Below are 7,510 nucleotides of genomic sequence, written 5' to 3'. Positions count from 1 at the left end.
GGGATGGAAAGAGCAGCTGTGTGGCAACGTAAGGGGAGGATTGTAGGGTTTTTCCAGATTACCGATGGGTAGAAGAGATCTGTTTTCTGCTGCCAAAAGCTTCCATGTAGGTATTAAAATATTCAGTTCCTTTTGGAAGCTGCTGCATCGCTTCTCCCCAAGCTGCCTCTTCTGTGTGCTTCTCGTGAGTACGTGTGAGCAGTGGCAAACACTTTGTGTGGGAGAGGTGGCCCAGAATAATCTCTTGCCCAGTGCCACGGCTTCAGCTTTTACAGAGCCCATCCTGCGCTTGTAGCAGCTGATGCTCTGCTTAGTGGGCCGTGTCCTTGTCTTGCAAGGGCAGCACTGTTTGGGGCTGGCTGTGCATTGCCAGGTGAGAACTGCCCTGCTCCAGGTGCAGCTTGCTCCCTGCTTTGTTTCAACCCCATTGAGTGCAGCGGGCCCTGCTCCTGCTTCATGCTGTCCCTGGTTTCCACCACGCTGATAAAGCTGTGAGGTCTCTGCTGATCTGAACCTCGCTTGTGCTGGAGGAGATGCTGTTAAACAATTCAGTGTAGCCATCCTCACTGCATCCCTGCTGTCCCCTCCCCAGCATCCCTCTCCCTTCCACACAGCTGTTGTGGGGTGGATGGTTCCCAGCAGCATCGCACCACGGGGAACAGCACTCCCACCTGGCTGCGCCTGCAGAGCTGCTTCTACCTTGGGCCGAGCCACCTGTCAGCAAAACATGGGCCCTGTTTGTTTGTTTATTTGTTTGAAATCCTGCCCAACGTGCGTACTCGTGTACGTTCTAATCCTCAATACCATGACCTAGTTCTTTGAATTGCAAATCGGGGCAGCAGTTCACCACCTGCTCCTGCTGTATTTAAGTGCTTTTTATAGCTCCTCAAAAACAACACCAATAGTAATAAATACTCCTGTATCAGACCCCCAGGCCTGGCCCAGCCTGGCTCCCCTTCATCCCAAGACCCTCACCCTGTCCCAGGAGCAGCAGAACAGAGGTGGCCCTGACCAGCCATAGGGGCTCTCAGGGGGCTCTGCCGGTGATGCTGCAGCTCTGATCGCAGGGAGAAAACTGCAGGGAGGAAGGAAGGGTCCTTCTGGTGGTGTTTGCCAGCTGGAGTGGAGGAGAAGCTGTGCTAAGAGCTGGGATACGGCACAGAAAGTCACTGTGAATGCGTGGGATGTGCGGTGCTTCCCTCCTGCGCCCGCCAGGCTGCTCCAGCTGCACAGCTGCTCGAACCCAGAAATTACCACAAACTGTTTAAGCCCATCCTCCATTTAAACAGCAGGTGGCAACATCCTCCAGTGTATGAGATTCTGCTCGTGTTCGTCGAGGGGCTCTCCTGGCTTTCCTCTCCCGCAGCTGAGGAAACACCAGGCTCTGCCTGCAGCCTTTGCATTTCGCAGGATCAGTTTGCCCTTGCTCCAAAGCAAATTTGGAAACGCATTGTGCAAGTATCTTGAATTAGAGTCCCTGGCTGGAGAAGGTAGGTTGTTTTTCCCTGTTTCGCTGATGCATACGTTTGTATTTTAGCAGCTTCTCAGACAGACAATTTGGGAAATTGCAGATAGTTTCCCTTAGCTGGCACATCCTGCAGGGAAGCTGGGGAGCACTTCTTTCTCTCTCTCCCCTCTGGGACCGCAGGAGCTAACAAAACAAGTGAGCCTGCGGTGGAGAATGAAGCGTCCAGATAACTGAGTTGAGGTTTTGTACGATGAAAGATCGTCTCCATAGCTGTGCAGACAGCAAATGTTGGCCCATGAATTCCTGCAAGGAATGCTCACTGAAATGTTTCTGTCCACGAAGACAAATGCTCAGCAGTAGATGCTGACCATCTCAAAGCCCAGCAGATGACAGTGGATAGCAGTGAGGAGGTTGGTTTACTGAGTCACAACGTGATTTAAGCATCACAGCTCAGTATGGATGCTGGCAACAAGGATGTTTCTCCTTTCTGTTCCACCTTGCAGTGACCATCGTTCTGGGGTGGGATTCACCTTACTCTTCTATTGGTTTTCTCTTTGCCTCCGCATCCCTGTTGTTTCCCACAAATACCCAGCCAAGCTGTCTTCTGGCCTTTTTCTGAGGACAGTCCTCATGTGGAGCTGTGAAAATACAGCTGCACGGAGAAGGACACAAATAAATGCTCCTGTTTATGTAGAAATTGAATATTCTGTGACAACAAAAGGCTCAAGTGCAACACCTGCTGCTTCCTATGGGCGACTTCAGTTTCTCCCCCCAAACCCCAGAGTAGTGTGAGCAGCACAAAGTGGCGCGAAGGGACCACCTGAAGGTGTTGCTGCATTTTTATAAAAGCAAAATAGAGGAAACAAATGAGAAGGGCTGGATGCTGGGCAGCACTGGGGTCCCTGAGCCTGCTTGGTGCAGGGAGAGGATGGCAGCAGGAGCTGAGCTATGATCTGCTTGGGCTGCGGGGGGTGGCAGTGCAGATGTTCAGCCCATCAGCATCCGCCAGCCCCATCGTGGCATATTTACATAATAGCATCAGGGTGGTGTTTGTGCCTAATTCCAGCAGGATGCTGCCAGATGTTACGGCTCCACTGACCTAATTCGGGGGCTGGGGGCTGGGGCAGGCCATCCCTGCTGCTTTCCCACGTTGGCTATCCCTGCAGCTCAACGAGGAATAGGGGTCCTGCAATCCTAACCATGCCCCTAAGGATTGTTTCCTTTTTCTTTGGATTGCCACAAGGAATGGTGGTGGTGTTGGGATGGAAAGTCTTGGTTTGTGGTGCTGGGTGCTGCTGGAGGCCTTGTTCTTCACTGGGTTTTGGCCAACTGTGTGTCTGGCTGAGTCCTTGAGAGCCTGACTCTAAGTGTGGCTGTATGGGCACCAGCCTTCAGATCATGTTCATCTACAGAATAACTGATATTGCATTTTGTCCTCAACCCACGCTTGCTGCCCTTCCTCTCCTTATCAGTGTTTGTTTACTAGGCTGACTCTGAGTTCTCACCCTACAGAACAGCCATGCAGAGCAGTGCCATGGCTGGGTCAGCACTGTGCAGAAACTCCGGGTGGGACATCCTGGCTGCAAGACCAACATCATTCCTGACACAGGGTCCATGCTGGAGCCCAGCACCTGCCCAAGGCAGCACATCAGCTTGGGACCACTGGAACGTGCCTACAGGTGGGGGAATTTTGCAGCTGTGTTGCATTGTCCTTTCTTCATGAATCCTGTTACCTATGGAGATAGTGGGATCATTGCTGGGCGTTGCATGTTAACCAAAGCCACCTTCCTTTGGGTGGAGGTGATGCCTCACACGTTGTCTCCTGTGCTGCTACTATTGGGTTAACATAGATGAAGATTGCTCCCTCAGGCCCAGCACAAAACAACTAGTTGCAGAAAGTGCTGGTAAGATGAGTCATTAGTACTGAATTGACCTTCCAGAGAGCCTGGCCCCTGTTTGAGCTGGAAATGTAGCAAGGCTGGAGCCAAGGATGCAGCAGGATGGACTCTGTGTTCTTGGCAGCTCTAGTTCATGAGTGACTGTCTTGGTGAGGCACCAACTTGTAAAAACCCACCTGTAATGCATGCAGTAGGTATCCTTCGAGTGAAGCAGGCTGTATCTAGGGGTCCCTGCCTTTGACCTTTTACAGGTCTGCTTTTCACAGCCCACTCCCACATAGGAGACACAAAGCCCTTCATCTGCAGGGTGGCTCAGGAGAAGGATACTTATGAAAATGTCATTTTTGAGGCCTGTTTCTCTGGCTGATGCCTCATTGCACAGGGAAAAAGCTCTCTTATCCCAGCCAGGGTGGCCAAGGTGCCAACAACAGGGAGAAAATACCCCCATTCACCTCACTGCATTTTACACCCTGCCCCCAGAGAAATGCCCAAGTCCAGATTGGGGATTTCTCCATATTTCATCAGACCGTAACAGGATGGGGAGTGGTAAGGGTGAGGAGACCGCTAGCAATGATGCCATGTGTGCACCCAGATCTTGAGCTGCACCAGGTTTTGGATAAAAGCATTACAAACTTCCCCAAAGCCAAGAACTGCCCAGGCTGCTGCTGAAATCCAGCAGGATATGGGTGTCTTGGAAACCTCAGCATGGCTCTATAAGGGGTTCCCAGTTTGAGTGTTGGTGATCCTAACTCAAACTGGACAAGAGGAGAAACTCTTGCTCAGAGAACGTGGGTTAGGAGGGAGACTTTGATGTAGGGTGCTCCAGCGGTGCTGACCTGCAATGTCTTAACTTACAAAGGTGGGAGAAGCCAAATAACTTTACAAGTGCTCATCCACGCACCACACATCATCAGCTTTTGTCCTCAGGGAGCAGTGCTGTGGGAAGCTCCGTCCCAGCGAGCCGGGCAGGCAGAAAATCACAGGAACTGTAAATTAGGAAGCAGCACCCTTCCTGCTTAATTATAGCAGCCGCCAGTGGTGTTTATGGGAACTTCTTTGTCCCATCCGTTCCTGATGATTGCCCTCAGTCAATGTGACCATCATGCATGTGCTTAGTGCCGAGAGGTACTTCAGTCCTCCAGCTACCCACGCTTATAGGGCTTAGCATGGCCAACAACGGCTGTCCTTGAATCAGACCTAAAGGAGAGCTCAGATTCTCCAGCCAGCCATAAATAACCCCAAACTGTCAGCCCCACCTGCCCACGTGGGGCAGCAGGCCAATGTATGGGCTGGTTCTCAGTCTCCAGCAGCAGGGATGCTCCCCAGGGTTGCTTCTCTGGGCAACCAAGGAGAAGAAATCACCATTTTCTGATGCCTGGGGCCCTGCTGCGAGGCTGTCAGGCTTCTCCAGTCCGTGCATCTTTGTTACCATTTAATGGCCTGTTTAATTAGCCCACTTGCTCAGTTGCAGGCACTCCCAAGCTCTGTGCACCACTTCTCTTATACAGAGCAAAGCAAGGGCTCTGCATGCTCTGGAAATGGCTGCTCTGGGCTGAGCAAAATGAGCTTGGTCTCATTGCCACACATGGAGCTCTCAGCACTGTTCTGGGTGTTAGCTGCGAGTGCTTGCTGACCCCCTTCAGCAGGGACACGATCCCCAACAGCTGCTGGTTGTGGGCTGTGCTTATATAGGGACCTGGAGGTGGTTGTGTTGCGGCCAATGCTGTTACGCCCAGCATGCTGTTACACTGGTGACCTCAGAAGAGAGATTTCCAGCACCTTAGAGCAGGGATGCTAGATAATTCCTTTCAAATGTGGGCAAGGAGGGAAAAATAAAGGTTTTAGTCCAAAAACATTCCTTTTCCTCTTCATTCCACATAGCCCCAAAAGCAAAGTTTTACATGAAGGAGGTATGTGGTGAGATGCTTTATGGTTCTCCAGGAAATCCTTGCAGCCAGCTGTAAAGAATAAGGTTTCTGCTGGGAGAGGGACTTAAAATAATTGTTCAGAAAACAGCCTTGGGAATGGTTGCTTAATGCACCAAACCGTGCAGAGGAATGTAGACTGGCTGAGGAGCTGCTTGCGTTGGGTTTGGCAGTGCTCCTGACCCTGGGTGTGCGTGGAACTGGGTGCTTGTATGCATGTTGCTGTGCAACTCAGCACAGGAAGGCATGAGATTATCTGCCTGCTTGTCAGGGGCTGGAACTATGGGACTTTAAGGTCCCTCCCAGCTGACATCATCCATGATTCTATGTGGATGTGACACTGAAGGACATGGGTTAGTGATGAGCCTCGGTGTATCTAGTTGATGGTTGTACTTGCTGATCTTGAAGGTCTTCTCCAAACTTGATAATTCAAGGTGGCTGTGTAACTCCTGCTGACCCACAGCACTGCTGGCTTTCCATCTCCTGCAGGTCTATTTAATTCCTCCACACATGCACTACTATAAGAAGAGCTTCCAGTACAGCAATTTGAATGTCAAAGGGTAGGTGATTCTCAGGGCATGGAATCAGAGCTGCTGACCTGCTCCATTTCTTCCGGGCCAGTGTGAATGGCTCCTCAGAGGCTGACCCCTCCCTTCAACACTGCAGACCTAGCTAGCCCTCCCTTTTGTCCTTGTGAAAAGAAAATGAACAAAAATGATGCACACACCCAAGGGAGCAGGGAATGGCTACCTCTCAGCTGCTCCAGCATCCTGGTGATGCTCAGGAGCAGGCAGACATTACTAATGCAAGCCCTGCCATCTCCATCACACCTCATCTGAGACTCTCTTTCCATGGTTAGAAGACAGACTTTTAATTTCCAGCTCTGCCCCCAAAGCGTTGGGGCTGAGTTCCTGAACTTCAGTGGGGGATTTTGGGGTAAAATTCATCTGCACCAGCACTGTTGTCTGCACTCCTTGTCTCTCTTCTCTGGGCAGATTGCACGGGGAAGACGGTGTCATGTCTTCATACCATGAGAAATTTATGCTCAGAAAGAGTGGTGAGCCATTGGAACAGGCTGCCCAGGGGAGCGGCTGAGTCACTGTCCCTGGAGATGTGCAAGAACTGTGTGGACGTGGCACTGAGGGACGTGGCTAACGGGCATGGTGGGGATGAGCTGATGGTTGGCCTTCGTGGTCTTTCCTACCTTAATGACTCTGTCCTGAGTTGTTTGGGATCATTGCATGAGAAGCTACCACCCACATGAGGATGTGAGACTTCAAAGCCCCACGCTGAGGTCGATGACCACCCAGACAAGCAGCCAATGAAGCCAAACATTGCCTCACCAGGCCAAGACCCGTGGGGCCGCTGACCGCAGCCTCTGCCTTCCCTGCCCCACCAGCGTGTGCAGGCTCTGGGTGACCCTGCATCTTCTTCACTGTGCAGTGATAACAAAGCTAGCCAAAAAATAGTCCTGTCTAGGCAAGGACCTGAATCCTTCCTCATCTGTCCTACCCCTCAGCCTCTGGCATCTTCATCCCTTTCTCGCAATTGAGCTGTGCAGACTTGTTTTTCGACAAACACTGCTGTTTTGTAACTTTTTTTGCCAGTGAGTTGAGTTCTTTGCCGTGTTCTGAACTTTGCATTTGTTTAGGCAGTTTCCAGTCATGTCCTTTGGAGGAGTCGCTTGTCTGAGTCTGCTGGGACTCGCGGAGAAGAGCTGCAGGGTGAGCACTGGCCTTTCTGCTCACCTCTCCATCTGGGCATTGGCTGACTGCAGGTGATGTGAGGTAGGCTTACCTGAATCTCGTTTGCTCAATGAATCAATGAACCTGATATCTCCCCTGACTCCTGGGGCAACCTTCACAACAAGGTCAGCTTTTTTCAGAGAGGAGTGCCTAATCTACACCGTTTTGAGAAAAGTGTTGATCCTGTTCAGGTCATCATACCCATCACCCTGACCAGCCTCAAGCTGTTGTTTCTGCCATCAGAATATTAACTGACTACTGATGAGTTTTTCTTGTGCTGCTTGAACTGAACTCCTTTTGATGGGAGCACAGCAGTTGTTCATTAGTAGGTAGAAGTACCTCTGGCTATGGAGGCAAGAAAACAATGATGCCCTCAGGAAAAGCATTGCACAGAAATTTGAGGATGCTGCAAGTGCCTTCTCATTGAAAGCCTCTTCCAAGTGCTGAAATACTGTAGAGAGAGCCAAACAGCAC

At 51.1% G+C, this 7,510-nt stretch overlaps 1 long non-coding RNA gene across 1 annotated transcript in view; it reads left to right on the top strand.

Annotated features, from left to right (window-relative positions):
- The first annotated feature begins 6,955 nt into the window (after positions 1-6,955).
- Positions 6,956-7,510, top strand: part of LOC146544164 (uncharacterized) — a 34,657-nt gene continuing 34,102 nt past the window's right edge. Inside the window, exon 1 of the long non-coding RNA XR_014884011.1 lies at positions 6,956-7,078. This is a non-coding gene — a long non-coding RNA (uncharacterized LOC146544164). The remainder of the gene's footprint in view (positions 7,079-7,510) is intronic.

The sequence above is a fragment of the Meleagris gallopavo genome, chromosome 6 (genome assembly GCF_905368555.1).
Source record: "Meleagris gallopavo chromosome 6, MGAL_WU_HG_1.1, whole genome shotgun sequence".
NCBI classification, from domain to species: Eukaryota; Metazoa; Chordata; class Aves; order Galliformes; family Phasianidae; genus Meleagris; species Meleagris gallopavo.
This window is presented reverse-complemented; position numbering and strand designations above follow the sequence as displayed.